This window comes from Acanthochromis polyacanthus, chromosome 16 (assembly GCF_021347895.1).
Source record: "Acanthochromis polyacanthus isolate Apoly-LR-REF ecotype Palm Island chromosome 16, KAUST_Apoly_ChrSc, whole genome shotgun sequence".
Lineage (NCBI taxonomy): Eukaryota > Metazoa > Chordata > Actinopteri > Pomacentridae > Acanthochromis > Acanthochromis polyacanthus.
In genome coordinates, this window is record NC_067128.1 from 26,142,206 (window position 1) to 26,167,310 (window position 25,105).

At 38.3% G+C, this 25,105-nt stretch overlaps 2 long non-coding RNA genes across 3 annotated transcripts; one reads left to right on the top strand and one right to left on the bottom strand.

Annotated features, from left to right (window-relative positions):
• The first annotated feature begins 20,654 nt into the window (after positions 1 to 20,654).
• Positions 20,655 to 21,710, top strand: LOC127530373 (uncharacterized). Its single transcript, XR_007936987.1, has 2 exons — positions 20,655 to 21,107; positions 21,264 to 21,710. It is a non-coding gene; the product is annotated as an uncharacterized LOC127530373 (long non-coding RNA).
• Positions 21,711 to 21,858: 148 nt separating this feature from the next.
• On the bottom strand, positions 21,859 to 23,245 carry LOC127530372 (uncharacterized). 2 transcript variants are annotated; one of them, XR_007936985.1, is made up of 3 exons: positions 23,104 to 23,245; positions 22,267 to 22,411; positions 21,859 to 22,107 (listed from the first exon to the last, which is right to left on the bottom strand). It is a non-coding gene; the product is annotated as an uncharacterized LOC127530372 (long non-coding RNA). The 2 variants fall into 2 exon arrangements; XR_007936986.1 differs by having other exon boundaries at positions 22,267 to 22,375; positions 23,104 to 23,234.
• Between the last annotated feature and the right edge of the window lie 1,860 nt (positions 23,246 to 25,105).

Genomic DNA, 25,105 nt, shown 5'->3' on the forward strand with positions numbered 1-25,105 from the left:
GGTCTTTTAAAGTGGACTTCTGCATATCATTAAGGAAGGAGGATTCTGGATCAACCTCCGTTGGGGAGGGCTAAAATCTAGATGTCCCTTGCAGAGCTACATTTTAAGAAACCTGTATAGTGGCTTATGGTTTCTATTCAGTCCAATATTGTGACACATTTCTATAATTGCACTCCTGGTAATTAGATGATGACAACAATATACATGACATTAGACATTTAGAGTGTTAAATTAACTTAAATAATAGAACAACAGATTTAAAAAGAGATCATGGTGTGAGGGTGATCATGATGAGGTTCTTGAAGTTAATGTTCAATAGCTCCTTTAAATGAGTATACAGACAGTATGGTTAAATCCAGGGTTGTGGAGAAATTGTTTTCCTTTGTTCTGATGTGACCTGTGTGTCCTGTAGCAGTGGCAGTGAAGTGAAATGTTTTTGAAGTTATCAAGATTTGACCTTCACTTCCTGCAGATACAGTCGTTGGTCAGAGGGTGTATTGGCAGTCAGTTGGTCCCTTTGCTTTTTTGCTCTTGCCTGGAGGTCTGTTTTAGGGAATCCTTGAAAATCTGCTCTCGTGTTCTTCTGCTAATTCGATACTTTGCGCCCTCTTACAAGACATGTTCCACATCTGGCATGGTGTCTTGGTATCCCTTTTTGTTCTGCTAATCAGAAGGAAGCCCCGTCTCCAACCTGTGGTTGCGAAGGTGTCATTCTTTACATTCTTTGTATCTCAGCTCCACTGATCACAGGCAGACCCATCTCTAACCTGTGGCTGTGACAGTGTTAAATCTGGACATACAAGAGGGGGACAAGCAAAATTTGCTCTTGTCCTGTTCCAGTGCTGTTAATGACTGGTGGATCCTGCATAGCTGTCAGCTTGCTAGCCCTCTGCCAGATTGATGCTGCCAAGTAATCTGCCCTTTCCTTTCATCTTTACCATTCAGAATTCATTCTGCTCTTAGCAGTCGCATCATTAATAAATACAGCAGTCATACATTCAGTGGTACAGCATTTAAAAATGCCTCCACCTTTTTTTTTGACAGATTCTGAATTTGGTATGGAGCCTTAGTAATTCCTTCTCTTTTCCAACTCTTCTCTTCCCAGCCTCTTGGTGATATTGAATGCAACAGTGCATTTCCTCCTTTTAAGAATGTAACAAATCAGTAATTCGGTGTTCATTAATATGCTTCACGTTACAACCCACACACAGTGATAGACAAATGTGACATGGATCCACAAATGTCTAACCCAGTCATAGAAAGAGATGCACAGGTCTGCTTCTAGGATTAGTTTTCATGTCTGTATTCAACAAGGCAATGAGGCAGATTTCATTGCCCTGAAATTATTCACTGATCTATAAAATTTGCAGTAATGATGATTTGGATGGACTGGTTTAAAATCAGTCAGGGCCAAGTCCCTCCCTTAGGTAAACAATATCAAGGGCCAACCAAGAAATTACTTTTGTCAGGATGATGACATTATACTGATTTATTAGAGGTATACAAAAAGACACATGGACAGACTGAAGAGACGGACATAACAGAGACATTTATTTCTGTAAGATAAGACAAAAATAAACTGTGGTAAAATAGATTAAAATACAGTCATTATTGTGTGACAAACAGTTACAAAAAATGATGAAGTTTATGTATGAGAGTTTCTGTAAGGGGCAAAATTCTGATTTTGCAAAGTTTTAATTAAGATATTCATTATGGCCAGAATTAATTCAAGTATAGTTCTTGCTCAGTCCCCATTTCACTGATATCGTTCCAGTGAGTCAATGCTATCACAGGAGAGCAGTCAAACAGAATATTCAGCCTCTGTTTTATCAAAGCACACTTTCTCAGAGTTAGCACAGCCAAGGCAGCAACAGAGCTGTATTAACTTTACAATATATTTTTTATTATCCATACTATTATTATCACATAAAAACAGAATTAACAAGAGTGTTTTGATGTGAAATAAATGCTCACAAAGCATAAAATCATCACCAACCCACAAAAAGAATCACATTCTCAATTTGAGACACAGATTATTTCTTGAAAGAGTCTCTTTTTGTGGTGATAAAGAAAAAAACACCACAGGAAAATGGTGCCATCATGTGGTAAAATGCAATACATTTTATAGAGGGCAATATACAGTGAGTGAACTACATGGTAGTGATGATGCTATCGTCCGCTTACTGGCATGTCTGATGGTGACAGGACTGTGGTTTCAAAATATGTGGATTTGGTTTAACAAATGCATACCATAGACAGGAACTAAACAAACAAACAAACAAACAAACAAACATTCACCTTCAATAAACTACATGTACTGTTAACATTTAAATTTACAATTACAGTTATACAAAAAAAAATCAGGCTTTGTGTGGTGGTTGGTTGGTCCTATTAGTTGCTGGTTTGATAATGCTGAAGAAAATAAAATGAATAGTACCAGCACACCATCACAGAAATGCAGATTTTCATTTAACTGTAATTGTAAATGTTTACACTAAGTCTTGTGCTATATATGTGATGAAATAAGATAAAAGAACATCCCCTGCTCTTCCAAATAGATGAGAAAAATAACCCTTTTCAGTTCATTAGTGTTCATGTTAACATATTTATTTTGATTAGTTGAATGTTACATTGCAATATTTTGGTGTATTTAATTATAGGAATATTATACATAAGGACAAACTAAATATTTTGTGGTACTAATGATGTTGCACTTGTCTTTACATGCGAGGCCTGCAGCAGAGTATGCAGATCCAGGATCGGCCTCTACAGTCACTCGAGATGCTGCTCATCTACTACCTCGCAAGGCGCTTATCCATAGTCTACAGACTGACGGATGCCAACACTCCAAATGATTTGGGACGCATTCAGATTGAGCACCATTCTTATGTTTCTTTTCTAACAAAGTGAAAGTGAGCTTTTTGTTTACAATGAAGAAAATAAAAGGTTGTTCAATATTACAACTGAAAACTGCCTGTGGGACATGACAAGCTCTGGATCTATCACTGGCTGTGTTTCCATCTCTGTGGAATGATGCAAATGATGACAAATTCCTTCATCTCTCATCATGCGCGTGCAGCTAATCGGTTTAACACACAGGGGTGGGCATGTCTTGGCTCTTGGCTGAGGGGCTGAGCTGCCTGATTGAATCATTCAGTAATGGCCTGTTATCGGACTGCTCTGAGGCCCTTTGGTGCTCTCCTTGCCCTTGTTCTCTTGTATTCAGAAGCACCATTCACCTTGCTGTGCTACAGTGATGATGGAAGTATATTGTTTGAGTTTTTCAGATGAGCTTGTCAGTTTCATTCATATCCACACAGCAGTGCCTGACAGTGCATTTTATTTTTTTGTGGTTTGATAACAGCTTTTTTATCAAATATTTAACTTTTATGTCCCTTACCTACAAATATCATGTTAATATTCCTATATCTCAGCATGGACTTAAAGGGTTTCTGAATTACTGAGTGTGTATAACAACATGTAACCACAATCAGAATCAGTGCCTTCATTCACGTTGTCGGACTTCATGTTTGATGATTTTTTTAGTCAGATCTGATCTTTTGTGCTCTTGGATCACATACATGCCTCTAAGTGACAGGTTTGAACATCCTAAAGTGCAACGTATGTGCAAATTTATTTGAAATGTGATCCAAAAATGCACATGAATAAAAACAGTAGTTTGTGCCACAGTCATAAATATGGATAACATAGCTGTGCTATACACCCTGTGGCAAATTATTAGGCAAGTAGGTTTTTTTTGTCCAAATCATCGTCTTAGAAATAGGTCATGAGCTTGGTATGTATTCAGTTATCTTCTCCTGTGTTAACTTGGTATTACCAGGCAAGAATTTAATTTATGTTACTTTGGAAGCAACAAAATCACCACAGCATCTCAGCATGCAAGAAATAAGTGTGCCAAATTATTAAGCAACTTTGGAGGGAGGCAGCTGAGGCTCGAGTCGTGAAGTGAGACACCTGAACGGCTCCCCAGACACTACGAAGTGGTGCTGCTCCGCCGATGGGGATGCGGAGGACACCGCACACCCCAAACTAACATTAGCATCAGGTGGTATAAGCACAGCAGCTAGCATGACAATAGTAAACTCCCTGCATCTATCAGTCACATACTCCAGGTCCAGGGAGTAGTGGCTGGCTAAAGTCTCAGTGTTCATACACCACCTATTGTTCACAAAATGCATAATCCCCTCTTACGAGAGTCTCTGATCCTGTCATGCCAGTGAGCTGTGTGGCCTGCTAGCTCAATAGCTGTATCTGGAATGAGCAGAATGTAACTGTCCCTGACGATTTTGTTAGCTGCAACCTGTAGCTTCAATTTGTTCATCTTATTTACGAGGGATCTTGTGTTGGTGAGAGATACTCAGAAGTGGTGGCTTATGTGGTCACGGCTGTAGCCTCACCAGCACACCAGTTCTGCAGTCCCAATGTTGCCTCTGATTCATGCAATGTCTCTGTCTTCTGCTGGAGAGGCAGTCTATGAAGATTGCAGACACCTGGCTATGACCACAGGGATGTCGTGGGAACAAACAAACTTGGCTGTCACAGTCTGCTCACTGTGCATTCCTATATTTAGGAGATCGTGCGAGGTGTAGATGTTAATGTTGTAGGAACAGATAAGAACTTGCACACAAATATTCAACAAAACACCTAAAGGAAGCGCACTGAATCGCTGTGTCTATGTGCATATACAGCCTGTCTTTGGGAGGACCCATGCAGGCAGAAGGAGAACTAGCAAACTCCACACAGAAAGACCAAAGGCTGGGAAATGAACTCATGATCTTCTAGCTATGAGGCGACAGTGCGAACCACCACTCAGCTATACTGACCTGATTGGCATTTGTCTGGTATATTTATTGCACAACTGTATAACTGATCTCAGGGTTTAGTCACTGTTAAATGCATCTGCAATCCCACAGTCACCAAGGTTGGCTAGCAAAGGAAAGTGGCTTTTCTACCAAACCAGTACACCTTGTTTGGATTTCTATGACTGCCTTTCAGGGGTAATCTGAAATTCATCATTTTGGAAGGTCATATTGAAAGTGATTGCATTAAATAGGAGTACAGAAATACTCATTATGTGGTTTGACAACACATTATACAGAAGTACTTTTTTGTCAAGTATGCATACATTGTAAGCCTCACGAGTGTAAAGGCCATATCTGGAAATTTTCCCAAATCTCAAACATATTGTAGATACATTTACTGTAAAGCTGGAGTCACAAAATATGCTTTAGCATAAGCTTGTGCTTAGTGCTGCCAATCTAGGTAGATTTTATTTCAGAGAAGATTGAAGGCAAAATGATGAATCTGTGCAGGGTTTCTCACATTTTTCAAAGCAGTGTTCATCAACAGAGGGCAGTAGTGTGTCACTAACTGCTGCCTTGACCAACTCCATCAAGAATAAAGAGCCACAAGAATGTATCATCATTTAAAGTGTTTGAGAAGAACAGGAGCTCTCTCCTTTAAATTACATTTACTTAATATGTCTTAATAGCAACTGGAGAATTTATTGTACGATAAAAGATTTCTGCCATTTCCAACAGTAACTATGCCAATAGAGGCTCATATTTTAAAGTAAATTGGAAGTGGATTTCACCAAAAAAAATACTCACTTTTCTGTATGTTGCCATGCCCAGATGCTGCTTCTTCTACCCTATCAACTCACTATTGTTCTTCCCATTAAATCTTACCCATGACCAGTGTCATCTTCTGTGACAGGGCAGGACAGAGCCCATTGTGATAGATGTGACATTAACGGGAAATGAAAGCAGGGAGATGCGACACCCCATTCCAATAGTGGCATTTGTCACTGCCCTGGTCATGCAGATTGGGCCAGCCTTATCCACAGACTAAGATTAATGATGACGGTGGCCCTGTCTTTGTTTCCATGTGTGATTTCCTCAAGCATAGCACAGTCTCCAAACACTACCTGCCTTATATCAACCCCACACAGATCGGAGATGCAACATGGACAATGACACAATAATATTGTCTGCTATGATTGATGAAGGCCAGATGCCGGTTTCAATTAATTAATTGATAAATATTTGATTTTAATATTACAATTGTAGCTGAATAATACTCTATACAGAAAAACAGAAAAGGATGAACATGATAAACACTGACAGCTTTGATAAAGGTGTTGTTAGACGCAACTTGTAAGTTTTTGGACAAGTGTACGGTATATTCATAGATGATTAGGTCCTGGTCTGTGATAAGAAACAGAATAAACATGAACAGCCTGTATCACTGCACAGAAAATGCCTTGGCCTGACAGGTAGCCAGGCAGGCTCAGATAGATTGGGGACTGAGCCAGTTGTATTCAATTCTGTTGTCTTCAGGGATGAGGTATATTCTGCTCCTCATCAATCATTTGATGTGACATCCACTTATATATATATATATATATATATATATATGTACATATACACAAACTCTCTGCAATCTGTCCCATTATCAACTGGACAGCACTCGGATATTACCTCTGTTTGTTAACTGAAAATTTCAACGTCAGGTTTGAAGTAACCAATGACTCTACTGCATATGTGTGTTGAAAATGTCAAGTTCTGTGGAACAACACACCTTTAATACATCCATTTTGCTACTGACTCTCACCCAGGCATGGGTGAAATGAGGGAAAATCCTAGACATGTTATAGCATGTGTGCAGAGTAGTTGTTGGTTGACAGTTGCTTAGTATTCGTGACCCCCTTTGTGATAGATAGATCATTTTTTATGTACTTCTAAGCCAACCTTTCTTTCCTTTTGCAGTTGGTTTGGCACCATAATGTGCAGAACAGGGCCCAGGCAGAGTGAGGTTGACACTGTCTCCAGCAGAGCTTGGGAGAAGGTAAACAGTGATGCCTGCCAAGATTGCCCAGGGGAGAAGGCATAATGTGACTGAGGTAGTTGAGCAGAGAACTGCCTTTTGCTCTCTAGGGAATATGAATGTTGATTAAACATGTGCTCAGCCTTGGATATTGAGTAATTGGATATGGAGCAAATGTCAAGCATTTGTTAATTTCAGGGGTACGGGGGGGGGGGGGGGGGGGGGTTCATAGTCTATGATTAGGGGAGGGAGAGGGCTGAGAGCTGATGAGGCATGGTCAGGAAATTAAGGGTCGAAGTCACTGACAAACACATCCTTTATTTTGAAAACCAAACTTGTGTGTTTTCTTCATTAAAAATTAAATCATACTTGCACTTTCTCCTACTGCTACATTACCATAGTTAAGCTGCACTTACTTATTTTCATTTTATTTATTTCAGACATTCCACAGTATCATAAAGGCAAAAGAGAAAATGAATACACAATACAAAAAACACCAAAACAACCAAACCAAATCCAAAACCTAAAATAATATCTGTAAATCAATAGGAAGAAGTTACTTCCAGCCGGTAGTTGTATTAATTGTGAGATCCTCATCTAGACCATTCCAGAAGTTTACTCCACGTATTGATAAACCAGTATTTCCTCTAGGATTATTTGCAGCGGCGGCGGCAGACTCTCCAGAAAATTCAGAAATCTAATACTTACTCTAAATTCTAGAAGCTCTAGGAATGCCCAAACTGCAAGACAAAAAACTACAAATATCCTAGACAGAGAAGCTAAACAGAGAACACCACAGTGGACTTGGAGATCGAGCAGGGTACTTAACTGACGAGAGAATGCAGGCAGTAGGAAGGGAGACAAGGTGGGCAGAGGTGGTGTGCAGCCGGCATGATGGCAGAGACAAGACGGGGGGCAGGGACTCTGGAATTGGGTTTACAGACATGTTGAGATCCAGGACTAAGACACAAAGAACAACGGTTAGAGTAGGCGTAATAGGAACCAGGCAAACAACAATCAGACACTGACTATGACTTTTCAACAATCCAGCGACGAGTGATGACCGCATCAGTTTTTTGTGGGAGAGGAGAGTAGGTGCAGCAGGTCATCCCCACCTGGTGGTAATCAGTCTGGGATTGCAGATAGACAGCACCTGCCTCACACACCATGCTCATGCCCACCTAGAGAGAGAGGAACGGAGATGGAAGGGAGAACCTGCCGCTATCTGGCATAAGAGGAGGAGGGCATAACAGTGGGAGGGGATACAGACCTTGACTACAGACCCCCACCACAGGCCTGTGACAAAAACAGCATCTCTCTACTGAACCAACTCTACAGCTTCTTTGGAAGTTTTGACACACTGAACAAGAGTGAAGTCTCCTCCCTCATCCAATGACCAGGCTCTGAGTTTTTCCTCAATCACTGTGCTGAAAAAAATTCAAAAGGAATACCACCTGCAAGGCTGTGAGTCCTGACAACACACACACACACATTCACATTGCTGACCCATGACTGCACGCCAACTCACAGCACCAACCAAATAATTGTCAAATTTGGAGATGATTAACTGTGGTGGGTCTCAACAGCAGCAAAAACAAATCCAACTACAGCAATGAAGTGAAACAGCTGGCCAAGTGGTGCAAAGAAAACAACTGTTCCCAATATGTGGGAAAAACTAAGGAAGTTGTCATTGACCTCAGGAAGGTCCACACCTGACACCCTATACTGCAAATCTCAAAGATCTTCTCCTGGAACAACACCACAGCCTCCCCGGCCAAGAGAGCCCAGCAGCATCTCTACTTCTTCTGGAAGTTGAGAGCAAGAGTCCCCACTAACATCATGAGTACTATCTATCGTGGCACCACAGAGAGCATCCTGATTAGCTGCATAGCCACGTGGTTTGGGAGCTGCCCTTCTGCCAACCACAGGACCCTGCAGCGTACAGTGAGAACAGCTGAGAAGATCATTGGTGTCACACTCCCCAACCTCCTGGACATATAGAACACCCACCTCACATGCCACCTGCATTGTTAGCGACCCCACCCACCCATCCAACCAGTCAAACTGGTTTTAATACCACAATAAAAGGCACTGCCTTTTTATAGTCAACACATCTGCTGGCTGTACTACTCATCCTATACATGAAAACAATCAGACTGGACTGTTTTATCACTGCATTGTATTTTGCACCAACTAGAAAATATATTGCACTGCTTTTACGTCTGTAAATATAATGTGCTGCCATCTCTAAATATTTGTCTACTTGCACAACAGCAAGACAGTATTTTACTACATAATTGCACTATCCATTTCACTGCATTGCTTGTTTCTTAAGCTGCATGTCCACTAGATGCGATTTTCCCGCACGGCAACACATCGCATCTGAAAATCACACGGATGTGGGTGGTCACTAGCGGACCACAGCATTGTCACATGACATGCTCGAGCAACAGTGGGCCACTACATGGTCACGTGACCGAGCTGATTTATCTGCTGGCCAATTAAGTTGGCCGATTATACCCCTTTTCAAAATAATCATCATCGGTGGGAGTTTTCCCCATTAAACACTGATATATTCAGAATTCTTCATTAAACAGTAAATGCTGTTAAGTAAGTCACACAGAACGATGTCCTTGCGTTGTTTAAGCTACAGCCAGGCAACATTACACTAGAGGGCTGAGCCAACAGGTGAGTTGAAAACTACGTTGTGAAATTAAAAATGGCTCAACATGTCTCCCGTTTCAGTTATGAGAAAAAAATTCAAGTTAAAGTGGTGAAGTACATTACAGTCTGTCTTCAGCAAACGTCATGATGTCATATCACTCTTAGTTTTACTTTGTCAGAAAATACTATAATGTGACACAGGCTTTAACAGCCACTCACTGTGTGTGTTGTTTTGGAGTAACATTACTGTCGCACTCTTTGTGACCATTATATATTTAAAATGCAACTCTGTTAAAGATCACATGTTTTGACATCTGAGAAAGGCATCTATGTTTTTTTTATTTTGGTTCATATGAGTTCTGACTTCATGGAAAAGAAAAGATTAGACAAGAGAAGATGTGACTTTAAAGGGCATCAGAGGGCTGCGTAAATATTGTTTTGCCAGTAACTTCACTCATTATGTTGCTTATATACAACATATATACGGGATGTATATATATATATATATAGAGAGAGAGAGAGAGAGAGAGAGAGAGTCTGTTTGCGCATGCAAAATGAAATGCGATTCATTTAGATTAAAAATTAATTGTATTTAGCCGAGATTAATCAAAATTAATCCACAGCAACCCTGTGATTAATCTGATTAATTTTTTTGATCGTTTGACAGCACTACTTAAAACATTTTTCCAGCATAAGTCTTTAAGCTTTTTTTTCACCTTTTCCACTTCAGTTTTTCTCCATTGGAGATCTTTATATTTAACCTCTGGCATGGACAGACCCACTTGTATAGATGGGTGGAGGTGACAATGTTAGCAGTTCCTACAACTTCCCTACAGTAGTCTATGTGAGGACTATTTGAAAATCAAGTAACAGGTCAAATTATTTTTATCCATAATTTTTTCCACGTAGCTGATGGCCTTGTGGCCAACTAGGTGGATCAGTCCATTTGGCATTTGCCAGATTTTAGCCTTCATGGCAGACATAATTGCAGCATGGATTATGTTCAGGTGCAAAGTTTATTGCATGAAAGAAGCCCCATATTATTATTACCCGGAGAAAACCCATGCACAGGGAGAACATGCAAACTCCATGCAGAAAGATCCCAGGCCCAGGCCGGGATTTGAACCGGGGATCTTCTTGCTGCAAGGTGAAAATGCTAACCACTATGCCACTGTGCAGTCCGGGTCACAATGTATGAATAACATAAAATTAAATAGCAAAAACTTGAATGTTTTGCTTTCTTGCTTTTACGGTATCTAACAAATCGATGATTTGATGTAGTCTGTAACATATGTCTCTTAATATTTCACCAAAGAAATGGATGTGATTGAAATTGGTTTTGCATAAGCAGAACCGCTATGTAGAAATAGTGCTGTCCTTACTCGAGACAGTCCAGATCCCAAGCATCAACACAGCATCTACATTACCTGTTTTAACTGCTTTCTATTGAAGATATAGGTAATATGAAAACAATCAGCAGTGAATTTTCTCTGTAAAACCAGATTATGATCTTTTCTTAACCTTAACCAAGTTCTGCAGTGAAAGACAAATAAAATTAACTACCAGTTAACATTCTCTGTAGTATCAACATTTTTCAAAAAAATATTAGAAAACGGGAAACATTATGTTTTCCACAAAACATATTGTAATTGTAAATTTGTATGGAAGCAATTTCTAGCCTTATATATCTTTTGTCTTAAATTATGGGCTTCTATAGCTCAACCAAATTACTGACGAACTCTGCTTCACCACTTCCAATGCCAGAATTGCCCACCCACCTCACGTTTCCTTTGTCGGTATTGTCTCTCTGCTGTGAGCCTTAAATGTGAACCTTCAACTTGCTTTATTTCTCCCAGTCCAATCTAATGAGCATCATCTCTGACTAGGGATGCTGGCTGAGGCTTTCGACTCTCCTTTGTGTGGCTGGACAGGTTTCTAACTGGATGATGAATGACCCTGTTTCTCACCACATAATTGGCTCCTCGGTGTTTGGCCTTAGACTGGCTGCATGTCTGCTGGGCAGCCACCTCCATCTGTCAATCACCAACCTGCTGCCTGGCTGGACCCCTGATAGCTATGCTAATGCACTGTCCTCATGCTCCATTGGCTGAATGTGAGCTGGTCCAAGCTAATCCATTAAAGTGGTGACAGTAATAATCTCTCCCCAAATACAGGGTTCCCAGTGTGCTAAACGTTATTTGACCGTTCCTGACACATTGGCACTGTCAGGTGCACCATGAGTTGATGGATTAGTCTGGCCCCAGCTCACTCATTCATCACCTGCTGACTTGTGTTTGTGTGCTGTATCAATAATTTAAAGGTTTCTGTGTTTTTTGATTAGTTTCAATTAAGACATGTGCCCCACCTTTCAAATCACTGGTGTAACTCATGTTATTGTTGATAGTTATTTTTGCCTGAAAGCAATTTCTGTCTTCACCTATACAAATATATATCTTATGAATATTGTTTTTAATAAGATCAATGCTTATTTGATGACACACACCCATAGCCACCAATACCAAGGATCAAGAGCTGTGACAAGTAACAATGCTAAATGGATTGGTTAACATCTGTATTACTGGGAGGAATTTTGCTGGCTTGCTGGGATAGATAGCAGCAAAACGTCTCACAAGAATGTAAATAGAGAGCAAATATATGGTGAGTAAGCTTATGAAGACCAGCAACACAGGGCTTTAGTCAGAGTTCAACACACTGGCTGGAGGCAGTGAAAGTTGTTCTGGTACAGATGGAGTGGACTTTAAACAAAACTAACTGAAGTTCACAAGGAACAGACTCATGTGCCACCTTAACTGGACTCTGTGATAAACAAATGACAGAAAAAGAAGCATTTGATGGCAGTCAGATGTCACCGCAGATGGCAGCCTCAGCATTGTGCTCTCTAGGAATTTTTCTGTTTTTTTTTTTTTTTTTTTAAATTTTTTCAGTGTTTAGTCATCTGAGTCCAATAACTTACAGCAGAGAGGAGCTGCTCAACATCAGAGAGTCCTCTCCGTACAATTTTCCAACTTTTTACTCAAATCCAGAGAGTTTTCTGGAATTTTTAGTTGGATGAGCAGCAAACCTCTTGCTACTACAGTCTGCAGTCTCCACCTGCCTTGCCATGATGGTGGCTGCCTTAAGACAGTCCCCATTGTCCCTGTATCCAAGGAGAACACAGTGAGCTGCCTGAACGACTATCGCCCAACTCCTATCATAACCAAATGCTTTGAACGACTCATATCATCCCATATTAAGGCTCCTATTCCTGCTGACCTTGATCCACATCAGTTTGCATACAGGGCAAACAGGTAAACAGAAGACGGCACCATCACATCTCTCCACACAGGCCTCACACACCCGGAAGGAAATAACACCTATGTGAGGACGCTGTTCATGGATTTCAGCTCCGCCTTCAATACAGTTCTCCCTCACAAACTGGTTATGAAGTTGAGCAACCTTAAGCTTAGCAACTCACTGTGCTCCTTGATATTGGACTTTATCAGTAACAGAGCCCAAAATGCCAGGATTAGAGACCACATCTCCACTATCCTGATCACTGGTACTCCTCAGGGGTGTGTCCTAAGCCCCCTCCTCTACTCTCTGTTCACACATGACTGTTCTCCTCTTTGCTCCTGCAACACCATCGTCAAGTTTAGAATGGAATAGAATAGAATAGAATAGAATAGAATAGAATAGAATAGAATATGCTTTATTGTCATTATACAGTGTATAACAAAATTGCAAAGCTTCTCCTTTTCAGTGCAAGAAAATCTTAAGATATAGTGCAAAACAGTCTATTTAGAAATATACATAATAAATAACAATGAATATAAATAGCAGAGTGAATGAGGTAGTGGTGTATATTGCACATTTTACATTATATTGTTGCCTGGGTGTTGGACATGAGACATGTGAGAGTTCAGGGTGGTGATGGCTCTCAGAAAGAAGCTGTTTTTAAGTTTGTTTGTCCTCGCTTTAATGCATCTGTAGCTCCTTCCAGAGGGCAACAGATCAAAAAGCTGAGAACCAAGATGTGAACAGTCCTTGATGATGTTCACATCATCGAGTAAACATTACTTGATGATGTTCAAGTAAATGTCATATTGTAGGACAGACACAGTTGTTATGTTTCTATGCCACTACATTTTATACATGTTTAACCCATTTTGCTTACCTGAAAATACAGGAAAACTGGCCTTGGACTCATTTCAATGAACAAATTTCAGGCTTCTCAGTTTTCCAATCCTTGGTCCTTCAGCCCATGACCGTGATATTGATCTCAGTGCATCCTAACAAAGGGTATCTCACTATCTAAAATGCATCTCGAGGATTGAGGAGCATGCTGGAGGAGCTATGAGCAAGGATGCATAGGGGTATCCTCACTGTGTCCCCAATGAAGTCTTTCCTACACCTGTGAAATAAAAGCTGGGGTATCCAAATCTAACACTGCATGTGTGTTAAATAAAAAAAAAGGTATGACATCTGTATATCTTTGTCACATTCTGGCATGTTGTAACTTATAACTGGAAATATATACTGCAATGTATCATGAATGCTGTTCTGCTGTTCTGCTAGAGATCATAAAACAATGTGGTAGGTTAAATATATTTCAGGTCTGCTGCCTCAAAAATACTGCAACTTATATCATTACTTTGAATTTCTCATTCTAGATTAACATTGACTACAGCTACTACTGTGTCAGAGCAAATATAAATAGGGTCCATTTGATACACTCATCAGATTCAGCCACAAACAGTACAGTGGAAAATCAATGGAACTAAGCCCAGATATGAAAAAACAACAAATCTGAAAAGTCATTTTTAGTCATTTTAAAGTAGCAACAGATCCCAAAATCATCTGCACAAACATTTGTTTGTGTAAGTATAAAGTGTATGACATAGCTTTAACACTGCTATGATCAAGAAGAAAACAAACCTGATGCTGACAGACAAATAATCATAAGTGTCAAGAATCACCAAAACTCAGGCCTGCAATGAACAGCATTATTGTGGGTCCCACACTAGCTAAAGTCATGTAGTCATGTTGGCTGGAGTTGTATTTTTTTATCATACACAACCCACTGCAGGTGATCCTAAGTATAATGTGAGCATATGTACAAGTCTTGTGGTAAAATCTGTCCCCCTCTCAATGTCCCTCTTCTGACTAAGTTGTGTTTCCCATAGCACCATTTGTGTTGTTGGGGTTAGAAATTGGGTTATTGCAATGGATAGCAAGGTTGGTTGCATGGTCAGCTAAGGAGAAAATACACATTGTAGGAGAAACAAACTTTGACACCTGTACTCGGTACAAGGGGACAGCACATTGATGATACACTAGGCTTTTGGCATTTAAATGAATGACACTGCAGTTTGTGTTGTTCTGTGCTGCTAGCAACAAAGCAGATCCTACACTGAGGTCTTTGTTTCAACATGGTGTCCATCACTTGCAAAGCGAAAAAGAAAACAAGAAACATAGAAATACTCAAATGCAGGCTATTTCAGTTTGTGAGGTGGCAATCATATCAAATGAATGTGCACAAGCACTAAAAAAAGGAAGAAATAACTGACAATTTCTGGTATTTATCATCTTTTACTCTATTTTACTCTTACTTTATTTACCCAACTTTAGGCTTGATTCGCCACAATTCTTCACATCTTTATTGTTGTTCATAGGGGCTACATACAATTCTTACATGTACACCCCCTGTCAAAAGTTTTAGGACACTTTCTCATTCAAATAAAGTAGAACCTGTCCTACAACTTTTGACAGGGGATGTATCTACCAAATTTGGTGCACACATGCAGCACATCAGGATGAACAAAAAAGTCAGTGACAGCCACATTCCAAACCCAACAGGAAGTGAGCTATTTTGCCTTGAATCTCAGATTTTGCCCATTTTTCATTTTTTTTCTAGAGCGAACTCCTCCTAGGAGGAAACTCCAATTCACCTCAAATTCGGCCAGTACATACAGCAGGCCTTAATGATCCAAATTTATTAAAATCTTTTTTCCAAAGTCAAAGGGCGTGTCCGAGGCGGCCTCTGGAATTTTGGTCCTTCGCCATGAAATTTCAAATGCTGTGTAAATGCTCTGAGCATGCTCCAATCTGCCTGAAACTTTACATGTATGATCAGAGTCCTGCCCTGATCACATCCATATGATGAAATACACCCCCTGTCAAAAGTTGTAGGACAGGTTCTACTTTATTTAAATGAGACAGTGTCCTAAAACTTTTGACAGGGGGTGTATGTGCTGCTGTAGCCTTTCTCAGCCTGCTTTGCAGAGTTTTGCTGGATTAATAAAAGTCAAACAAAAAAAGAACGCAGGCCTCTGAATGAAATTTTAATAAACCTCTTTGACTTGTTTGCAGGACATGCCTGTGAACCAAACAGCTTGTTGAGGATGAGAAGAAGGGTTTGGTTGATGGGTGGGGTCAGATGTTGCAGAGTTTGGCTATCTAAAGTGTGGAGAGCTGTTACACAGGCTTACCAACAGTGGCAACAAAAATGTAAGGTGAAAAACCTGTGACGACATGTGTCACGTTGATTTCAGCACAGGGCCAGCGCGTTAAGTTCAGTGTCCTTTGTGCCTGCCCAAATCCTCCTCTATCTTGCCCTAATCTGAAAGAAAGCACATATATCTAGAGCTAGATGGACAGAGCTGCAGGGTTAGAAGGGCTGCCTGGCTGACAGAAAATACTGATCTCTTTGTAAACCTAAGCGAATGGGACACTGATGGTCTTAGTTAGACAGGAATATCTTTCAATGAGAAAACACGGTTGTAGGGTAAATGTACAAAACTAGTCAAAGCTGAATTCAGAGTTAAGATCAGCACTGATGATTTTGTTGTACTCATTTCCCTTAGCCTTATACTACCACTAAAGCATCAAAGTGTGCTAGTGTACCAGAGTGTACTTAATAAACACCCACCTAGAGTCATAATGAATGACAGTATCTTCAGCCACATCTGAAAGAACAGATGATCTGGCCTCACAGAACCCTATATCTCGCAGACAGTCTTGGATTACACGAAGAGACAGATGATATCAGAATGAGTGTACTGTACACAGAACAGACAAGTCAAACATGGCCGTCAGCTGCCCAAGAAGCCGACTCATCATCCTCTTGGCAACTTTATCAACTCTGACCTTTGACCCCTTGCATGTGTTGCTCCAAGTAAAACTAACAAGAAGGCCTCTCTCCACACTAAATTTTCCTTATTCCAAAATTTAACAGGGAGCATGCTTAGCACATGATCCATCCTGGGAATCAGTGCCTATCCATATGGATGGAGATTTGAAGAGCAGACTGGGTGAGTAGAAGAAAATATGCAAATGTAAAATTGTGTTTGACCAAGCTTGCATAGATGTTTGGTCACACTGTGTCTCTAGACATTATCCCTATTATTCTCTATCTGCCACCAAATGCATGGTGAAGTGATTTGGAAGCACATGTAAGTCAACATCCAAGAAAGAAAGAAAGAAAGAAAGAAAGAAAGAAAGAAAGAAATTGGCTTGAGGAAAGGAGGCTAGGTTGGTTTGGTGCACACACAGCATGCAGATAATGGATGCATGTGCATCAGTCCTAAATATCTAGGACAGTGGCTATGACTGTTTGACAGGATGAAGACATAATTGATAAGATGAGTGTTTTGAGAAAGACAACTCTCTGTTCTTCCCTCCTCCAATGAGGACAACTTTTTACATGGATATGTTGCACTACCTGTATTTAAAAAAGAGTGGACTCACCATAAAGAGGTCTGTTAGTCAAAAACATTTCAGTGCAGCTTTGTTGTTCCTTTAATGTAATTCCTTTATCTTAGTAATTGTTTGTGTTAGTAATTGTAGGCTGCTGGCTGTAAAAAAACAAAAACAAAACTGTACACTGCAATTTGAAATGAAGATTATCTTTGGCAAGGTGTGGCTGATACTTAAGAATAAAATCTGTTTTTTGGTCATCATTCTAAAAGATGCTCAAAATGTTATATTGTCCTCAATCAATGTGGGCACAAAACATTTCCTGAATAATTAGTTCAGTATAGCAGACTAGGGAGATCTCAGACACTTATTAATCATTCAATAATTTGAAAAGTGGTTAAAATCGCAATACCACTGCTTGCACTTGACATTTTGACATGTCAGACATAACATAAACAACTTTTCTATTCAGGTGTCAGTAAGCTGTAAGATTATGCAGCTTGAAAAAATAATCAATTGGTTACTTCTAAAAATTTGATTTAAACACTAAGGCTATGACCACAGCTTTCCCTTGTAAACATCCACCATGGCTTACAACCACACTTTCCATGTTTAATGAGGAGTCAAAAGTAACCTTTCTGTTGTGCTCACTTTCACTAGGTAGACATAAAGTAGTGTTAATGCTCTCGTGAACAGCTGTTTTTTGTCCATCAGAAAACTACCACGGAAATTTGTTCCACTGGACTTGTGGTGATGTAATGATGTCATCATTTTCCCAGATCTCAGTCATGAACTGGATGCGTGCTGTGACAACAGACACACAATCAAACAAACAACAAAGAAAAAAGTTGTAATGACCGAGAACCTGACGATTATCTAATATGGAAAAGCTATTTAACATTATTTTAAAATAACCTTATTTTCTGGTGAATGGCACTCGGTTATGAGAGTAACATATTCTTAACTTATTATTGTTGCAATATTCTCTACAATATAATATAATATAATATAATATAATATAATATAATATAATATAATATAATATAATAAATATCTATGCAACTTAATAGTAAGTTCACAGTAAGATTACATTCCAGTAAAGTTTGTAGTGTATCTATAAAACTTTTCCCCATACCTGGAATGAATGAAATATAGCACTATTCGTATATTTTCCTGCAATTTTATGGGCCTATGGGACATTATATGCTGGTTATTTTGCGACATGTGTAAGTTAGAATTAAAATATATAGCCTATTGAGCAAAAGCACCAAAATGCTCAATAATATTAGATTGTAGAGTTGTTACAATAGTACATTACATTAGTCACTTCATTATTATTTTATTTTATTTTAATATGTATATATGTATATGTATATATATATATATATATATATGTATAAAAACCCCATGAGATGTGCAACTGAAATCACCACAGCGAGAGTGTGTTTGTGTTTTGTGTGTGTGTGAGTGTTTGAAAAGAGAATTAGTGGCCAGAGGAAGGACGTCGACCAAATAAATACGTGAATTGCTGCCCTTAACCCCCTCAACTCTGGTGCGGATTTTTTTTCCCCGACAAACGTATTTAATACAAGAATATGAGAATAGATGTGTGTGTGTGTGTGTGTGTGTGTGTGTGTGTGTGTGTGTGTGTGTGTGTGTGTGTGTGTGTGTGTGTGTGTGTGGGCAGGTAATTATAGAGGTTGTGGGGACCTAATGTCCTCACACCCATAGGAAAACCAAAAGAAATGTCATTTTTGGGGACCTCATTTGGGTCCCCATGAGGGGAAACCGTGTTTTCTTGGCCATGTTGTTGTTACTGAAAAAAGTAAAAATGCAAAATCATTTCTTTAGGGTTCGGCATTGTTTTGGTCTGGGTTAAGGTTAGGGTTAGGGGTTAGATATGAATGGGAGTCAATTGTAGGTCCCCACAAGGATAGGAATACACAGTGTGTGTGTGTACGTGTTTATCTATACCGGTGGGGACTTGGTGGGGACTTTGACCTGACTCCACGCTATCTCGGTGTGGACTCGCATCACGGTGGGGACCAAAAATGAGGTCCCCACGGGGGGAAACAGTGTTTTCTTGGCCATGTTCTTGTTACTGAAAAAAGCAAAAGTACAAAAAAGTGTCTTTAGAGTTAGGCATTGTTTTGGTGTTGGTTAAGGTTTATTGTTAGGGTTAGGGTTAGGGGTTAGATATGAATGGGAGTCAATGGTAAGTCCCCCCCCCAAAAAAAAAAAAATATGTCAGTAAAACTTCTAATATTTTCTGAACATTCACATAAAAATCAACCAAAATCCAGTGAAATTCGCTGGATTTTGGTTGATTTTTATGTGAATGTTCTTAAGAATAAGAAAAAAAAAGAAAGAGAGAAAAAAGAAAAAAGGAAGAAAAAAAGAAAAAAAAGAAAAAAAGGTAAGTCCCCACGGGGATATAAGAACCAGACTGTGTGTGTGTGTGCGCGCGTGCGTGTGTGTGTGTGTGTGTGTGTGTGTGTGTGTGTGTGTGTGTGTGTGTGTGTGTGTGTGTACTTGTTTCTGCTATACCGGTGGGGACTTTGACCTGACTATTTGCTATAAAGGTGGGGACTTGTCTTACGGTGGGGACCTAAAATGAGGTCCCCACGGGTGGCAACACCGTTTTCTTGGCCATATTGTTGTTAATAAAAAATGTAAAAGTGCAAAAACGTTTGTTTAGGGTTAGGCATTGATTTGGTGATGGTTAAGGTTAGGGTTAGGGTAAGGGTTAGGAGTTAGATATGAATGGGAGTCAATGGTAAGTCCCCACCGGTATAGAAAAACAAACATGCATGTGTGTGTGTTTGTATGCGCGTGTGCTCTCCATAATTATTGGCAACCTGGTTAAGATGTGTTGAAAGCCTTTAAATAAATTCAGTTTTTGTTGCAGAAGCATACTCTCACACTGAAAATTGTAGAAAAGTGTATTATAGGACAAGATGAGGTGCTGTTTTCTTGTACAAAGTATTAACATCAGAGTTCTAATAATTGTGGCACACATGATTTGTGTGTGATTTTTTTCACCGCTGAATAAATGCACTTAAATTAAAGGTTGGATTTTCCTCTTCCTTTTTTCATTGTGGTCCTATTATTTAGAGAGAAAAAAAGAATTTATTAGAAGCTAAAGAACACACCTTAACCAGGGGTGCCAGTAATTATGGAGGGCGCTGTATATATGTATATGTATATATATATTATGGCATGCCGTTTAGGAAATTATATATATAATGAAAGTCGATATATATATAATGAAACTTGATATATATATAATGAAAGTTGATATATATATAATGAAACTTGATATATATATAATGAAAGTCGATATATATATAATGAAACTTGATATATATATAATGAAACTTGATATATATATAATGAAACTTGATATATATATATAATGAAACTTGATATATATATAATGAAACTTGATATATATATAATGAAAGTCGATATATATATAATGAAACTTGATATATATATATAATGAAACTTGATATATATATAATGAAAGTCGATATATATATAATGAAACTTGATATATATATAATGAAACTTGATATATATATAATGAAAGTCGATATATATATAATGAAACTTGATATATATATAATGAAACTTGATATATATATAATGAAACTTGATATATATATAATGAAAGTTGAGATATATATATAATGAAAGTCGGAATATAGAATGTTCAGATTTTCATTCCATCTATTCAAAGTTTCATTCCATATATTCAGACTTTTTCCTACTGAGCCCTGGAAGGACATGGCAAACAAAAACAGGAACCTTATTGGACATTTGCTCTTCAGATGAGCTCTTCTGTGATTATCTGTCTTCATGGTTGTCACAGGGAACGGCGACTACGTTTGAGAAAACAGGTAATTTTTAGAGATGTTTTGATTCTGAACACTGAACGTGTTAGCATTAGCTTAGCTACTTAGCTTCGACTACATTTGCATCCCTACATAGCTTAAAGGTTAAACACATGCACCATATGTTGATGATAATGATAATATCTATGTTTATCTTTATAGCTGGTCTTAAGGCTAATTACGAGGCAGAGGTCAGCTGCTGCCTGGACACATCCATGATCACGCCACTGGTGGGACACAATTGTACTGGATTTCAGCTGAAGGCTGTTGTTCTGTCCAAACTGAGACATTTTTATTGTGACATACCCTCCACTGTTGTTAGCTTTTGATTCAATAAATTTTTTTGAGATGAGGAAATCACTATTGCATGTTTCTAGTTAAATACCCTATTTTTATGATATATCACTAAAGCATGCACTTTTTATATTTTCCATCAATTTCACCCAAAAGTTGAATAACTACTTGTGAGCAGTGTATGTAGACACATAATAGAAGCACATTTCAATAATATGTCTGCTGCAGTAGTGCAGTTTATCTACCTAGATTGGTGTAACAGTAAAAAAAAAACACATATGCTACTGATGTTTCTGACTAAAATCTGCTTGAAAAGCACAACTGCTTATCTGTCAAAATGTGTGTAACAAAAGTGTGCACTGAACACTGAATAAAGTCTCTGTAGATTATAGACAAAATTTGCATCTCTCATCACAAATTTCTGTTTATTCACCCAAAGTGCATGAGTAAAATACAAAACAGGTGAAGTACTAAAAAAGATTTATTTTCTAGAAAAGCCAATAGTCAACAATGCAGTTTAATTCTGGGACAGTTGCTCCAGCACCGACGCCATGCGTCCCATCAGTGCAACCAAGGTTTTCATTCATCTTCTGGATGTTCTGGAGAATGGCAGAGGTCACGTCTTGGTGTCTTCCGATCTGTTCCAAGAACCGTTCCTCTGACCTCTCCAGATACTGCAGAGGATCCAAAGCAGCTTCCTGGTTCCCTTTTCCTGCATAAAAGCACCAAAAAGTACTAGTTGTCAGTAATTATTTTCTATTTTCATAAACACAGTTAACTTAAAGTAAATGTTCTATTTTGTGATTTTAGGATGGGTCAAAAGATAACATACTGATCATGTTGATGTCTGCATAGTCTAAACAGATCTTACTTGATTTGGTCTGTAGAGAGGAGGACGGCGTGGAGGAGCTGCAGGACGGAACCAGTAAGCTGCAGACTAGTGCTCCTGGTAACTGGACCTCATCATCCAAGGCCGACAACTTAATAAAATGAACAAGACATGCTGTTGATAGCATCTGTAATACAAATGATTTTATCCATTAACTGATTTATTGCTTTGTCCATACAATGTTAGAAAGTGTTACAAATAATACCTGTAATAATTTCCAACAGTGATAAATGCCTTGTTTTATTTTAAAACAAAAAACACCAAAAGCATCTGTGTATAAGAAATCAGTGCATTGGATTTCCACATCTGCAAAGCTAGAAAATCACACATCAGAATTTTACCTTGAAATTATGAAAATAGCTGCAGATTACCAGTACTCTTTACTTCATTGTGTTAACTTGATCATTTGAATCAGTTTTTTAGACTTGTATTACTGATACGAAACATAATCAACACATAAATTAAAATGTGTTCGCAAAGAGTTCACTGGTTCTTCAAGGAAAATTTCAATGATAACCATATAGTTCAGTAATATGATTAATGGGTCATTGTGTAACAGCGTGGGAGGTTCTGAATACAGGTCTTGGACTGAAATATTGCTGCTGCTTTCCTCCGGTTTTATAAGGAGTTGTTTCATAGCTTGTTAGCTTACCAGCGGCTAACTGGCTGGCAAACAATAGTTCAACGCCAACCTCCAATCAGTGATCCGGTGTCCGGACCGCGTTAGCTGGCGGAACGTTCATAATACTGATGTGGGACTGTTGTAGCTAGCGTATTCATAGTAGGATAACAGCAGGATGTTGGAGAAATAAAACTTACCATTATCAGGATCGCTGGTCTGCATGGCAGACTCTTAGCGCATCGCACTGCTTGAATGTCTGTGTATTTCAGGCCGATTTCAAAATAAAACTCAATAAAATTCTCGTCCGGGTGAGTGTCCTTCATTGTCGCTTCGCCATACGGACATGTCCCTTCCGGGGCTCGGTAGGAAAAAAGATTTGATATATATATAATGAAAGTTGATATATATATATATATAATGAAAGTCGATATATATATATAATGAAAGTTGATATATATATATAATGAAAGTTGATATATATATAATGAAAGTCGATATATATATAATGAAAGTTGATATATATATAATGAAAGTCGATATATATATAATGAAACTTGATATATATATAATGAAAGTTGATATATATATAATGAAAGTCGATATATTATATATATATATATATATATATATATATATATATATATATATATCAAGTTTCATTATATATATATCAAGTTTCATTATATATATATCGACTTTCATTATATATATATATCAAGTTTCATTATATATATATCGACTTTCATTATATATATATCAAGTTTCATTATATATATATCAAGTTTCGTTATATATATATCGACTTTCATTATATATATATCAAGTTTCATTATATATATATCAAGTTTCATTATATATATAATTTCCTAAACGGCATGCCATAATATATATATATATATATATATATATATATATATAGAGAGAGAGAGAGAGAGAGAGAGAGAGAGAGAGGGAGGGAGAGAGAGAGCAAGCAATACAGAAGATTGGCACTTTTGGTTTCCAACATAATTCCATATGTATTAAATATTAAATACTAAATAATCAAATATAGACCATTGAATGAGACAGTATGTCCAAACTTTTGACGGTAGTGTATAAAAGAGGATTTGATTGTTTTGTGTTCAGTTCTTATACAATTTTAAATGGGAGTTTTTCTGTGGATTGATAGTCAGTGCTTGCTCATTAGGAGGGGTACTGCTGAGCTTTTCTATGTCATATTGTGAGGTCTTTAACTTACTGTGCTTAATGATAATATATTTTGTGGTTTTTGCGCGATTCCGATCAAACTAGTATGAACTGAATTAATTTCTTATGGTTGGCCTTTCTCCATAATATTTTTATAATATTACATTTTGTCAGGTTATAGTGACCTTGCTGTCGATTGGTTTCGCAATAACGCCCTATTACTATAATAACAACATTGTCTTTTTTGATTACACTCCAATGAACCTGTTTTATTATCATGCCAGAGTTTTTAACTATATACTCCCTAATATACTCTTCAATAGCATAGATGCCATTTTGTTGTTGTGGGGGCTTCTGAGTAACAGTCTGAGTTTGTTCATCATGTTACACAGCTTTCTGCGCGAGCTCTGACCCATATTTCACAGGGACATGCGATTGTTTCCGGCAACCTTCAGAACGCATTTACCCTCAGCACTGTCGGCCGGCTGAATGAATTAGGCCTGTTAGGGTGTGCTCATGTGCGCTGCAAGAGAAGATAACTACAAAAATAAATCAATAAATAAACATCCCTCCACTCTCGATTTGTCTTTTACAGCTTTTTTTTCACCAGTGAGTTGTGTCTTATTTTACTATTTACCTCTATGTTACATGGAGCGAGATGCAGGCTGTCATTAACACAGTTTGTTGTCCTGTTTAGCGATATATCCACTGAAAATATGATGCAAAAAGGGTCCAGAGGAAACTGCATATTACGACATATTTTACAACGTATTTTTTTGGAACAGGAAAATCATTTGAAACATACGCATATACATTTGTCGTAAACAAAAAGTAGAGGTGAGCAGTGAGCAATAGAAATGCAATCGAATGCGCCCTAGAGATGTTATTCTTAATCATTGTGGTGTAGTGGGAGATATGTGTAGGCTAGTATTTTTCCACAATGGAAATATTTGTAGAAGTCTATCTGTTTAACTTTGTCACCCATTACTAATATTATATTACATATTACCATCT